At 44.2% G+C, this 15000-nt stretch overlaps 1 protein-coding gene across 1 annotated transcript in view; it reads left to right on the top strand.

The window, feature by feature from the left end:
- The window catches only part of LOC137640084 (5-oxoprolinase), a 547197-nt gene that overhangs the window by 61824 nt on the left and 470373 nt on the right, over positions 1-15000 (top strand). The gene's annotated exons all lie outside the window — the stretch shown is intronic.

The raw sequence follows: 15000 nt of genomic DNA, 5'->3' as shown, positions 1-15000 counted from the left end.
TCGGCTTTACTTCGAATTGATTTAGAGTAAAACTAGACTAGGGTGTTTCTGTCCTTCCCCTGTAACCGCAGATGCAGGTTTTTGGGTCTAGTCAGAACCTCAGAGTATTCCGTCTGTGGTTAGTAGCCGAGTAGCAAGGTGAATGGAATTCCCTGGCTAGGTTAGGCTACCTGACGCAGGAGGTTAGACCTCCCTAGGCCACACCTGAAGGCATTATATGATATGATGCCTTCTCCCTGTGGCCTAACAGACAGTCCTGTGCCGGCAGAACCTAAGCTAAAGAATAGAATTCTTTTATTGCTTGGGGGACACCGACACTAGACTCTGTTTCCTTCTGTCTGAGATAGCGGCGAGGGTGCTGCCAATCTCTTTTCTGTATTGGACTAAACCTAGGCTAGAGAAAAGAATTCTCCGGGCACTTGGGAAAGTTCTAATACTGGAACAGAGTCTTGTTAGGTGAGGTATGACAGGCTGTACTGCCGGCTCCTCCCACACCCTACAGGACCCTCACCCCTCCCCACCCTGTCCTTTAGTGTTGGCCTAGCCCTCACATACCTTTGGCCATCATCCAACAATTGACCCTAGTGCCCGTAGGTTGTGGGACTGGCTCAGGTTTTCTGTTTGTTGCTCGGCTGTGCCGGCTGCCGGCAGAGGCCCCAATCCCCTGCTGAGTGTTCTTCAGTCCTCTCTTGGTCTGCCACCCATAACCCTGCCGGCAGAGGCCGGCAAGGTTATGGATGAATGGAAGCTTGAATGTTACATTCTCCCCTTCCATTTGAACCCTCATTCTGGATAGAGGACAGTAAGGCTGAGCCTCTACATGATCCTTGGTCCATGCTTTCTCTCTCTCTATGACTAGTATCCTGGGTCCTAACTGTGCCGGCAGCCGGATGGGCTGCAGACCGCTGATATAACATATCTTATCGCCGGCTGGCATAGATTGCTGACAGGCGGCGACCCTCCGGCTATCTGCCGGCAACTATGCTAACTGCTGGCAGCCGGACAGATGGCTGACTGCCGGTATACTACCTAACCACCAGCTGTCGGAGGCCGCCTACTGACGGCGACCTCCCGGCGGCCGGCAACCCACCGACAGCCGGCGATCTGCCGCCCATTACCCCCAGAAGGCAGTACACCTTCTGATTTGTACCCAGGTGCTAGCCTGCCGGCGGGTACTACGGTTTATGACTATACAGTAGACAATATAATTCCAATATAGATCATACTGCAACCAGAAAACTACAGTATAGATTATACGGTAGCCCATAAATTTTCTAACATACACTGTGTTTTCATGGGCAGCCTATTGTGAGACCACTTATGACAAAGAAAGTGAGTTCTTTCTTTAATATATTGGTGATCACTAAATTCAATCCCCAACATTAAAATCTGGAAGACAGTGCTAAGTCATACTTTTATATATCCTGTTTGATAGAGATCTTCCAATGATTTTCTATCTTTAGAAATACCCTTGATTTTAATTTTGAGGGAGGTCACAGCAATTGGCTGGACAGGAAACACACGTATGTGTCTTTCCTTCTTCCTTTCTAGCTTACCTATCCTAAGCTATATATACATAGCAATATTGTATACTTAATATTGTGAGATAATTCACCGAAAACTCATTTTATTTCCTCTCTTTACAGGAGGACCATCTCAAGTGCGGGAACCATTTCTGCAATGTCTGCAGCAAGAACTTCTGCGGCCATGGACTGTGCAGGACTCACGCGCGCTGTGCAGTGACGAAGGGAGCTCTGAAGTATTGGGACCCCCAGGTATGTGACGTTTGCTCTAACTTGGTTACTGAGGCTTTCGAATACCAAAAGACAACTGAGTCAAGGGATGCAGCAAGAGAGAGGCTGCAAAAATGGGTCAGGGGTTTTCAGAAGAATACCACCGGGCCCTACCTTCCTAACGAAAAGATGAGAGCCTGTCTTTTCCCAAGGGCATCTTCGGATGCAGTAATCCCAGAACCTCAACCAGAGATCCCCCTCGTCCAGATTCCAATAGAATCTGATGTATCGGATGCCATGAAGGACATCCACCCAGAAGACAAGATGTCAGAAGTGTCAGAAGGCACTGAAAGGAGTCTTCTTGCGGAAGATCAGGAGGAGGAGTCATTGATGGCTCCCGAGACCGACGAAGAAGGAACCGAGATAGTTTCGGTTTCATCAGCTCCGACCGGAAAGCCCGTCCCCTCGACCTCCTCTGCTCCCCAACTGGCCGACATGAGTCCGACTCTAACGTCGATTTTCACTATGGTCCAAAACCCGAAGAAGCAGTCCACCGAAAAAGAAGTTGCGCTAAGGTTGGAAATGCACCAACTCGCAGCTTCCCGTGCAGCTCCAAAGAAGCTGAAAGTAAAAGAGCTTCCCCCTTTCTCGGCCGTCAACCCATGGAGGCATGCTGAACACATGCCCATGTCGGGGGGAAATATCTTCATCTCTGACAAGCTGGGCACAGTTCCGGTTGAAGATGTGGAATTCTGGCCTAGCCTAGGGGCCTACCCAGACTGCTATGTTCGTCTTAGGACGGAACCACCTTCGAAAGAGGAGACAGAGCCGAAAGAGGTCATAATCCTTGACCTCCCCAAAGCTCAAGCCTTGCTATCCAGCACACTGAAGGAGAGGGCCTTCACTAATTCTAAAGTGCCGGCTCTGATTAAGAAGCACCCTTCCTTCATTGCTTCTTCTTCCCAAGCCTTCCCCTTTATGGAAAAAGGGTACAAGGCAGCCTTTAAGGCAATCGAGGCAGGGAAACCATGTCCCACACTCGAGGAGTGTAGGCCGTTCTCCCTCGCCCTACCATTGGACAAAGCTGATTGGAAGGATGTACATCATACCTTCTCAGTCGGGAAGTTGGAGGCCGACATTGCCGGACGTCAGTTTGGCGAATACCTCCCTAAGCTGTCAGACTTTCACCTGCGCCGGGAGCAGGAAACGAAAGAAAGACTTGCCGCCTCAATGTCTCTTCAGACCGGACTGGAGACGATGGCAGACCGGACTGGAGACGATGGCAAGTGTCTCCCCATCTCCAGACATGTACATGGTCTTTGCCAAGGCTCACCTGGCAACAGTGACCAAGGACCTGTACAACTTTATCAGTGTCAGAAGGGCTTGTAGAGAGTTCGTGTTTGCCTCGGCTGCGGTGAGGCATGAGCTAAGGAAGCTGATATCATCCAGCATCTGGGGTAAGGACCTCTTCCCAAGTGAAGTGGTTAAGGAGGTCGTCGACAAAGCTGCCACGGCGAATAGAAATCTTCTTCAAAAGTGGGGCTTGTCGATGAAGAGAAAGTCTTCCCAGGATGAGGGTTCCCAACCCAAGAGGAAGACTAAGAGGCCAAGAGCGCCCTCTCGCCCACCTAGACAACAACAACACCTTCCCGCGGCCACGGTGTCCCAGGCGGTGGCACAACCACCCACCACATACCAATTGGTACCCCAGCAACTGGCGACACAGTCGCTGTCTTTACCCCAGCCTTTGAAAGGCAATCCACTTCCTTTCGGCTGAAATCTAGAGGCTCCTTTCGAGGCTCCTCTAGACGCCCCTCAAGAGGCAAAGGCAACAGGGGTGGACGTGGCCAAGGAGGCAAACCCTCTGGTCAGCACTCCAAGTGAGATGCTTCCGGTAGGAGGGAGACTATTCTCTTTCCGGGATCGTTGGACCTTCGATCCCTGGGCCCACAGCCTGATCAAGAACGGACTAGGTTGGAGCTGGAACGCAACTCCACCAACTTTCCCTCAATTCTTCCAACACTCAACCCCCACTCTGGAAGAACTCTTAGACAAGAGAGTAATAAGGAGGGCAAAGTCCGTCAAGTTCCAAGGAAGGCTGTTTTGTGTTCCAAAGAAGGACTCGGACAAACTCAGAGTCATTCTGGACTTGTCACCACTCAACAAGTTCATAGTGAACCACAAGTTCAGGATGCTCACCCTTCAACACATAAGGACCCTACTGCCCAAACAGGCATACACAGTCTTCATAGACATGGCAGACGCATATTGGCATGTCCCAATCAATCGACAAGTTTCCTCTTACCTAGGATTCAAGCTACAAAAGAGACAATATGTCTTCAGAGCCATGCCCTTCGGACTAAACATAGCCCCAAGGGTATTCATGAAGCTTGCAAATGCAGTCATTCATCAAGTATGCCTAAAAGGAGTTCAGGTAATATCCTACCTGGACGATTGGCTGGTGTGGGCAGCATCCGAAGCAGAATGCATTCAAACCTCCAAAAAACTTATCCAGTTCCTGGAACATCTGCGATTCAAAATCAACATGGAAAAATCTCGACTATCTCTAGCTCAAAAGTTTCAATGGCTCGGAGTTCATTGGAACTTGCAGTCACGCAGTCACACCGCCTCTCCCTTCCATCAAAGAAGAGGAGAGAGATAGCGGGATCTGTCAAGAGACTTCTAAAATCCACTCAGATATCAAGACAACAACAGGAGAGAGTACTGGGCTCCCTCCAGTTCGCCTCAGTGACAGACCCAGTGCTGAGGGCACAATTAAAAGATGCATCAGGAGTCTGGAGAAGATACGCATCAAATGGTCAAAGAGATCTAACAAGACCAATACCAACCCGTCTGCGATCACTTCTCAAGCCATGGTCGGATGCCAAGCACTTAAAGAAATCGGTGCCCTTACAACCACCTCCACCCTCAGTCATTGTTCACACGGAAGGATGGGGAGGCCACTCTCAACAATGGAAAGTCCAAGGGACCTGATCCCTCTTCAAGACCTTCCACATCAACATTCTGGAAGCCATGGCAGTTTTTCTCTCTCTGAAGAAACTGAAGCTTCGCTGCTCGATCCACATCAGACTGGTCCTGGACAGCGAAGTGAAAATGTGATGTCTAAACCGACAAGGTTCGAGATCGCCCCAAATCAACCAAGTGATGATGGCCATTTTCCGTCTGGCGGAAAAGAAGAGATGGCACTTAACAGCAGTTCACCTTCAAGGGTTCTGCAACGTGACGGTGGGCGCTCTATCCAGGTTCACCCTGATAGAGTCAGAATGGTCCCTAGACGCAGGATCATTCTCCTTCATCTTACGCAAAGTCCCAGGACTGCAGATAGACCTCTTCGCGACGAGCGACAAGAAGAAGCTACCTCGATACGTAGCCCAGTACGAGGATCCTCTAGTGGAAGCAGTGGACGCGATGTCCCTAGATTGGAACAGATGGTCCAGGATTTACCTGTTCCCTCCTACCAACCTCCTGTTAAAGGTCCTCAACAAATTGAGATCCTTTTGGGGAACAGCAGCGATAGTGGCTCACAAGTGGCCCAACAGCATTTTGTTCCCTCTAATAACGGAACTGCGACTGAAGCTGATCCCGTTGCCGGATCCAGTTCTGACTCAACAAGTGCAGAAATCGACTGTCTTCGCTTCATCACAGAAAACCCGAAACCTTCATCTCATGATTTTCTCTCCTTAGCAGTCAAGAAAAGGTTTGGGATTTCGAATGACATTATAAACTTTTTAGAAGAATATACAGTAAGTCTAAATCTACTAGAAGACAACACGAGTCATCCTGGAAGAAATGGGTTGCCTTTGTCAAGGCAAAGAAACCAAAAGAAATCTCGACAGATTTTTGTTTATCATTCTTTATTCATCTCCATGAACAAGGTTAAGCAGCCAACATGTTTTCTATGCGTAAATCTGCCTTGACTAGACCCTTGCTCTATGCCTTCCAGGTGGACTTCTCTAACGAAATCTTCAATAAGATCCCTAAGGCCTGCACTCGGCTTAGGCCCGCAGCACCTTCGAGGCCCATTTCATGGTCTTTGGATAAGGTTCTTCATTTAGCTTCAACCCTGAACAATGAAGATTGCTCTCTAAAGGATTTGACACAAAAAGTTATATTCTTATTTGCACTAGCCTCAGGAGCCAGAGTTAGCGAAATAGTGGCCCTTTCGAGGGATGAGGGCCATATTCAGTTCACGGAGAGTGGAGAACTGAATCTCTTTCCTGACCCAACGTTTCTCGCTAAGAATGAGCTACCTACCAAAAGGTGGGGTCCCTGGAGAATCTGCCCTCTGAAGGAAGATGCGTCTCTATGTCCAGTAGAGTGCCTAAAGGTCTATCTTCCTAGAACTTCAGACTTTGGGGGAGGACAGCTATTTAGGGGAGATACCTCAGGTTCGACATTGTCTTTGAAACAAGTAAGGGCGAAGATCACCTATTTCATTCGCAGAGCGGATCCAGACAGTACACCCGCAGGTCATGATCTGAGAAAGATTTCTTCGTCTCTGAACTTCTTCCAAACTATGAATTTTGAAAGTCTTCTCTCATATACTGGATGGAAGTCATCCAGGGTTTTCTTTAAACACTATGCGAAGCAAGTGCAGGAGATCAAGCGCTTCGTGGTGGCGGCAGGTAGTGTGCTAAAACCTGCCGCTTGAAAACTGCGAGGAACAATGCACTAATCGAGACTTTTAGTGATTGGTGTACATGATCTCTCCCTACGGAGTGACATGTTAAGTGAAGTGCCACTGTAATGACACTATGGACTGTTCCAATTTTAAAGGTGAAAGAAGCATAAAAGACTTACACTTGTGCCATGCGTATAGCTACGCAAGTGTAATGACAGAAATAAGAAAATAGGAAAATATTACAATATTTCCTTTCTAAAGTGGCTTCACGTTTCTTTTCAGATGAAACAAGTATTTCTGATATTACCCTTTTATTTATGCTTTCCATTATACTGTATTTCCAAATTTCGTTTTATATTGTATTATAAAATGCACTTTGACTTTCTGATTTATTGATTATCAATAAATGTATATTTGAATTTTGCGTCTCTTTTCGCCCCAAAATTCTGAATAAATAAACGTGTCTGAGCATTTATATACAACCTTTCATTTTGTAAATGTATTCTGAACATATACAATATCTGATCTAAAGCTAACAAACCTTCTCCTTGTGTGTATATATCAGGTTTATCAGTCCCTGATTAAGACTGATTTTATATACCTTGATTGTATTACTGACTTATACAATTGTTCCTACATGGATTCAAACCTGTCTATCTTGCATGCAACTCACCAAGTAGACCGGGGGAGGTGTCGTTAGTCAATACATACATTTGTTCCTTTCAGAATACAAACTCTGCTTTAAAACGGTATATGATGTGACCAATATACCTGTTTGTTGGCTAGATTGTTCATACGAATATACAATCCTCGAGTCTTTTCCCTGAGTCTGCCATGACTCTTCCCTGTAGGGGGCAGGAAGCACTGACATAGTTCATGATTAGTTGAAATGGTGAATAACGGTAACACCATGTGTCTCTAGGTCTAAATGACCAGGGAAAATTTATCTCGCGGTTTAGGCACTAGGAAATCCACAGATACATTAATGCTCTGGTAAACTTCCATCAGGACGACATGGCCTTTTCGGGTGAGGTAGCCATGTCATCCTGATGGACCCACCCTCCTTTTATAAAAGGCTGAAAGAATCCCTCCCGAAAGTACTGTATCTGTAGCACCTCGCTAACGCTACAAGGAATGACAAGATGGCGCCCGGTCTTCTCTCATATACTGGATGGAAGTCATCCAGGGTTTTCTTTAAACACTATGCGAAGCAAGTGCAGGAGATCAAGCGCTTCGTGGTGGCGGCAGGTAGTGTGCTAAAACCTGCCGCTTGAAAACTGCGAGGAACAATGCACTAATCGAGACTTTTAGTGATTGGTGTACATGATCTCTCCCTACGGAGTGACATGTTAAGTGAAGTGCCACTGTAATGACACTATGGACTGTTCCAATTTTAAAGGTGAAAGAAGCATAAAAGACTTACACTTGTGCCATGCGTATAGCTACGCAAGTGTAATGACAGAAATAAGAAAATAGGAAAATATTACAATATTTCCTTTCTAAAGTGGCTTCACGTTTCTTTTCAGATGAAACAAGTATTTCTGATATTACCCTTTTATTTATGCTTTCCATTATACTGTATTTCCAAATTTCGTTTTATATTGTATTATAAAATGCACTTTGACTTTCTGATTTATTGATTATCAATAAATGTATATTTGAATTTTGCGTCTCTTTTCGCCCCAAAATTCTGAATAAATAAACGTGTCTGAGCATTTATATACAACCTTTCATTTTGTAAATATATTCTGAACATATACAATATCTGATCTAAAGCTAACAAACCTTCTCCTTGTGTGTATATATCAGGTTTATCAGTCCCTGATTAAGACTGATTTTATATACCTTGATTGTATTACTGACTTATACAATTGTTCCTACATGGATTCAAACCTGTCTATCTTGCATGCAACTCACCAAGTAGACCGGGGGAGGTGTCGTTAGTCAATACATACATTTGTTCCTTTCAGAATACAAACTCTGCTTTAAAACGGTATATGATGTGACCAATATACCTGTTTGTTGGCTAGATTGTTCATACGAATATACAATCCTCGAGTCTTTTCCCTGAGTCTGCCATGACTCTTCCCTGTAGGGGGCAGGAAGCACTGACATAGTTCATGATTAGTTGAAATGGTGAATAACGGTAACACCATGTGTCTCTAGGTCTAAATGACCAGGGAAAATTTATCTCGCGGTTTAGGCACTAGGAAATCCACAGATACATTAATGCTCTGGTAAACTTCCATCAGGACGACATGGCCTTTTCGGGTGAGGTAGCCATGTCATCCTGATGGACCCACCCTCCTTTTATAAAAGGCTGAAAGAATCCCTCCCGAAAGTACTGTATCTGTAGCACCTCGCTAACGCTACAAGGAATGACAAGATGGCGCCCGGTCGTGACGTCATACAGGTACTCAACAGTAGGAGTCGAGCATGCCTTAATAATGGCTCTCCTCCGATTCTTGTCACTTTCCCCTCTCGAAGCAAAAGCGCTATTCGGGGTGAAGATAGCTATGTGGCGTGTCAAGAATACGTCCTCTGATATGCAATATCCCTAAAGGCGAAAGTCAAGGATATTCGCGCCAGGAGTTAGAATTCTGGATACCTTAAGGTAAAATTCTCTGGGATATATCACTGTAGTCAAATATAACCTAGGAAGCTAATTTAAAGGAACTTCCATCAGGACGACATGGCTACCTCACCCAAAAATAGATTTTTCACTTCGCTCAAAATCCGTTTTTTATTTATTAAATAAAAGATGAAAAAGGAAAGAATAGAATATAATTTGTTTCTACACAAAATACAAATCTCATGTTTGTTCTCATATTAACAAACCTTTCGTTATTTATATGGATATACTTTCGGCAGACCTGGAAAGCAGCCATTAGATTTAAAATGCGAGGTGGTAACCCTGCTTAACCACTCAAGTGGGTATGCAGAGGATGGCTGGGTGTATTCAGCTGCCTATATAATACTCTCACAGCTGTGAGCTACGTCACGTTTTGCATTTGGCTGGTAGAGAGTATGTGGTAGTTTTTAGATGTCGATGTTGTTTGTTCCCGCGAGTTTATCGGGAGGAATCCTCTTCGCTGACAACTCATGTAGTGGGTAACCTCTCCTGTCTGCGGGTTGGGTTTTTCTTCAATTTTCAATTCTCTCTCTGTTTCTTCTTCAGCGCTTATAGACGACATTGGGGTGCGAAGTCAGCTGCTGCGGCTAACATCTTACCTGTCTACGAGGCCCGCCTCCCTTTCGTCCTTCCGTTTACTCATGCTAATGCGAGTCATCTTGCCACCTGCTGATCTCGTCGTCTCCTAGTGATCCATATTTTCTCTCTCTCTCCCTACAGGCAACGTTCCAGCCCACGTATGCAACTACCGCCTGTTGAGGATTACAAGACTACTGTATGGATGATTGTTAACCAATGGCCTGCTCGCCAATTGCCAGAACGACCGATTATTTTCTCCTTATTGATCGCAGGGGCGAGACTCATCACCTCGTCTTCCTGGTTGGTCAGGATGTCGTTCAAGACAATCCAATGATGAGATTAGAATTTTTCCTGTTTAACGATTGTAGTGGTGAGACTCATCACATTGTCTTCCTGGTCGGTCAGGATGTCGTTCGCGACAATCCAATGATGAGATCAGAATTTATTCTGTTCAATGATCGTAGGGGCCAGACTCATCACCTCATCTTTCTGATCGGTCAGGAGGTCACTTGTGACAATCTGATATTGTTTCGACACCCATAAGGATGTCGTTCTTGATGATTAATGATCACCACAGAGATCAAAGGTTACTCACGATCTCGATGCTCTTCTTCTGGAAGACATTCACGATCACGAGATCAAAAGTTATTATGGTCTTGATGCTCTTCTTTTTGAAGATGGTCCCCTGTTCGGTTTACCCATAGGGGGATAAATTCAGCAGGATTCACGTCCTTTGTTCGGGCAAAACCTTCGGGGAAAACTCAGAAACAAGCCTTGGCTTTTCTCAAGCAACAATTTGTTAACTTTCAATTTGAGATGGAGCTCACTGAAGGGAAATAGAGTGCTGCTTGGAGGTTCGCCTCCAGGTGTGAGAACTTCCCCTTCAGAGGGAGTCTCTACACAACCCTTGAGGACACTCACGAGCTAGACACTCATGATCACAATCGAGACACTCACTGTCATGAACTACATGCTCACGGTCACGAGCGAGACTCGTGATCACGATCACGAGCGAGACTCTCGTGATCATGGAAACGCTTACAATTGCGAACTAGATGCTCACGTTCACAAGCTATAAGCCCGTGATCCCAGGCTAGACGCTTACGATCAAGAGCTATAGGCTATATGCTTATGATCACGGGATAAACACTCGCTCACGATGACGAGCAGGACACTTATAATCCCGAACAAGATCCTCACTAGCTATATGCTCACGATCAAGAGCTATAAGCTCATGATTATGGGCTATAAGCTCACAATCACGAAATAGACGCTCACGATCACGAGCTTGCCGCTCACGGTCACGAACTAGACGCTCACGGTCTCGAGTACGCGCTAGATGTTCACGATAAAGAACACATGCCAGACAATCATGATCACGAATTAGGAATTCATGATCGGGCTAGATGCTCACGTTCAAATGCTAAACACTAAATATCACGAGTTGATGCTCACGATTACGAGCTGAACGCTCACGATTACGAGCTAAACGCTCACGATCACGAACTACATGCTCACGATCACGAAATACATGCTCACGATCACGAGTTAGACACTCACGATTCCTTATGATCGTGAGATACACACTCACGATCACGAGTTAGATGCTGACGATCATGAGCTACACACTCACGATCACGAGTCAGACGCCCACGATCACGAGCCAGATGCTCATGATCACGAGCTAAATGCTCCTGATCATGACCTAGATGCTCACGATCAAGACTTAGATGCTGAGTTAGACAATGACTATCACAAGCTAGACACTTATGATCATGATCTGAACACTCACAAGCTAGACGCTGACAAGCACGAGCTATATACTCACGATCGCGAGGTGGATGCTCACAGTCACAAACTGGACACTTCTTCCTCATGATTGAAATATCTGATCTCATAGGAAAAAGCGGTACGCCAAGATGCCGCCGAGCTTCGTCACTCAGAACTCTCCACTTTTAGTCTCTCCTCATGAGACAAGTTTAAGGGGACCGTCCGCCATGTCCGCCATTTTTTTTTCTAATGATCCAAATTACACAATTTATATATATGTTTTAGACATATATAATACCTTCATCATGTAAAAATTTCAAGTCATTTGATCAAAAACTTTTGGATTTATTAGCAAAAATCATGATTTAAAAAAAATATTTAGGTACATTTTTCCCCACTACTATAATACCAATTGTATTGAAACTTATACCACAAAAACTACTCTAACAACCGAACAATTCTGTCAAGACAGAATTTTGATTTTCCTTTCTGGTTTTTTTTTTATGAATTTTTATTTTTTTTTCCTCGTCTAGATGGAAAATAATCGTGAAAAAAAATGTAAAAAGAAAATCAATATTTTGTCTGACAGAATTGTGGGATTTTTATTCTTCTTTTCAATGATATCTTTTTCTCTAATATCGAACAACAAATAAGTGAGAAAAATGTACCTAAGTGGGAATAAGTATGTTTTTGAGTTATGAGCACCCAAAGATTTGCAGCAAACTTTTCGCTTCTTTTCTAAAAGAAATCAAGATAATATTATTATGATAACTTTTATTGTTTATTCCTACATAAATGCACCCTAAACGAGGTATTTGAACCCTCAGTTTACTATTCCTTTGTTATGAGTTGCCAGCGATCTCTAATTGTTGCCAGTGTTTTAGTTAGCAGGTTTCAGCTTTGTACTCTTATCCATGTTTCCCTCTTTCTTGGTTCTTTTTTCTTGTTCTCCGCTTACTTTTTGTTCTTTTTATCACCTTATGTAACATTGGCATAGCTATAAAATTCCAGAGGACGTTGTGAAAGTACAATCAACATACGAACTTCAAGTAAATAAACACATGCATTATAATTTCTATATGTCTTTGGAAACTTTGCTGATGTTTTCGTAGCTGGTAGTTTTCATTCACCTACCCTCTACCAATGCCTTTCATTTCTGCCAGAAGTACGAGATTTCGAAACATGAGAGAGAGAGAGAGAGAGAGAGAGAGATAGAGAGAGAGAGAGAGAGAGAGAGAGAGAGAGAGAGAGTCATGAAAGCATTTGGCTGATATAGATGGCAGTTCAAATTGAGAGAGAGAGAGAGAGAGAGAGAGAGAGAGAGAGAGAGAGAGAGAGAGAGAGAGAGAGAGAGAGAGAGAGAGATCATGAAAGCATTTGGCTGATATAGATGGCAGTTCAAATTGAGAGAGAGAGAGAGAGAGAGAGAGAGAGAGAGAGAGAGAGAGAGAGAGAGAGAGAGAGAGAGAGATCATGAAAGCATTTGGCTGATATAGATGGCAGTTCAAATTAAGAGAGAGAGAGAGAGAGAGAGAGAGAGAGAGAGAGAGAGAGAGAGAGAGAGAGGAGAGAGAGAGAGAGTTGAACATTGTTATTATAGTATTTGTATAAATGGGAGTTTTAAATAATTCGAGAGAGAGAGAGAGAGAGAGAGAGAGAGAGAGAGAGAGAGAAGAAGAGAGAGAGAGAGAGAGAGAGAGAGAGAGAGAATATTTGTATAAATGGCAGTGGTAAATAATTTGAGAGAGAGAGAGAGAGAGAGAGAGAGAGAGAGAGAGAGGGAGAGAGAGAGAGAGAGAAAGAGAGAAACTGCGCATCTGTCAAACTCAGTCATACAGACGACGCCATAAGGATGACGTCATCATTTAAAGACCGCTATATCTTCATTGTTTGGAAAAATGATTGACTATTTGTTCTTTCTATAACCTTAGGTAACATTGGCCTTGCTATAATGTTCCCGAGGGCGTTGTGGAAACACAATGTACAATGGCCTTCAACTCGGCCGCCAGGCTAGCGTACCGAGGGTCATCCGTAGATACGGAACCTGTAGTAGGTGCAGGAGTTACTACCTCAAGGGAAGGATCAACTTCCAAAGAGGAATCAATAATAGGATCAATAGATAAATCTACGCTAAGTTCGTCTTCCTTACCACTAACAGACTTAGACTTAGACCTAGAAGCTCTCCTAACTCTATCGAGCTCTAGCTTACGCACATAGCGCTTCATAATTAACCAATCTTTCTCATCCAAAACCTTACATTCCCCGCACCTATTATCAAGGGCACAAACAAAACCCCTACAATGAGAACAAACAGTGTGAGGATCAACCGCCATTTTGGGAAGTCTCACCTTACATTCCTCATTCGCACAGATACGGTAATGACTCTTTTCACTCATAATGAAACACAGCAAACAAAAAAACTAAGAGAAAACAAAATACAACGATCGCCAAAACCCCAAATCAGAGTACTTCACCAAAAAAAACAGACTGGTACACCGAGCAGGGAAATCGAAGAAAAAACTCTTAATGACGGACCAACGTGGTATCGATCCGGCCGGCAGAGATGAACTGAAGAACAGAGAACGGGAATGATTCCTCCTACCACCCTTTGACGGGTGTTACCACCCAACCACCACAAGGCGGTTGCCTAGTTTTAGAAAAATTCTGCCGAAATAGAGATAATTAGCTATGTATATATAACTGCCAGGTAAGTATTCATAAAACTTTGTTTTATCATAAAAACTTCATATTATAACTTCTATACATCTTTGGAAACTTTGGCTTCTGTTATTGTAGGAGTACATTTCGTTCATCTACACTCTTCCAATGCCTTCCATTTCTGCCAGACGTACGATAGATCGAAATATAAGTGAAAAATCGCCATAGATATGCAAAATTAACACACAAAGACGATTTTGTCTTACTCAGTCATGCAAACGACACAGTAAGGATGACGTCATCATTTAAAAACCTCTATATCTTCGTTATTTGTAAAAATAATTGGCTGAAACTTCTGGGGAGTATGTACGACATGTTTACGCATGCATAGAAGCAATAAAACGATTTTTGATTTCTGAAAGTTATGTCAATACCCCATGGCGGACGGTCCCCTTAACCTTCAAATCTTGTCATGCGAAGGGAGGTTTTGCAATCAATCTGTTAGGCCATAATTTCCTGTATAGTATCAGCTCTCGTCTCGAAGACCTTGATCTACTGACTAATCCTAAAAGTCTTGAACTCCTGCGAGACATCTCCTTCAGTTTACCTCTATCTGAAAATTGGAGTAATCGAAGGAAAGACATGAAGGTCATATCCGATACGGGTTTCTGTTGACTGGGTCATCAGCCTGTAGAAACTTCTGCAGGTTTGACAAGACTGCATCAGTCCCTGTCAAATGTGACTTCTGAAGGACTAGCCTGGTCCTACATCCTTCGGCACTAGAGATCGTCCTTCCCTTGGTAAAAAGGCTGCCAGACGAGAATCTCTCCCAGGGAGCCGATCTCCTTGTTCTTCCTGGATTTAAGGCCTACTATAGAGGCATCAAAGAAAAGGGGGGAGGCCACATACAGTACCACATGTCCTTAGGACTAGGATCAGAGCACGAATGATATTGTCTCTTAATCCCATAGTAGGCATCCTCTTCC

This window comes from Palaemon carinicauda, chromosome 4 (genome assembly GCF_036898095.1).
Source record: "Palaemon carinicauda isolate YSFRI2023 chromosome 4, ASM3689809v2, whole genome shotgun sequence".
Lineage (NCBI taxonomy): Eukaryota > Metazoa > Arthropoda > Malacostraca > Decapoda > Palaemonidae > Palaemon > Palaemon carinicauda.
The sequence above is the reverse complement of the archived record's forward strand: the minus strand, read 5'-3'. Positions and strand labels throughout refer to the sequence as shown.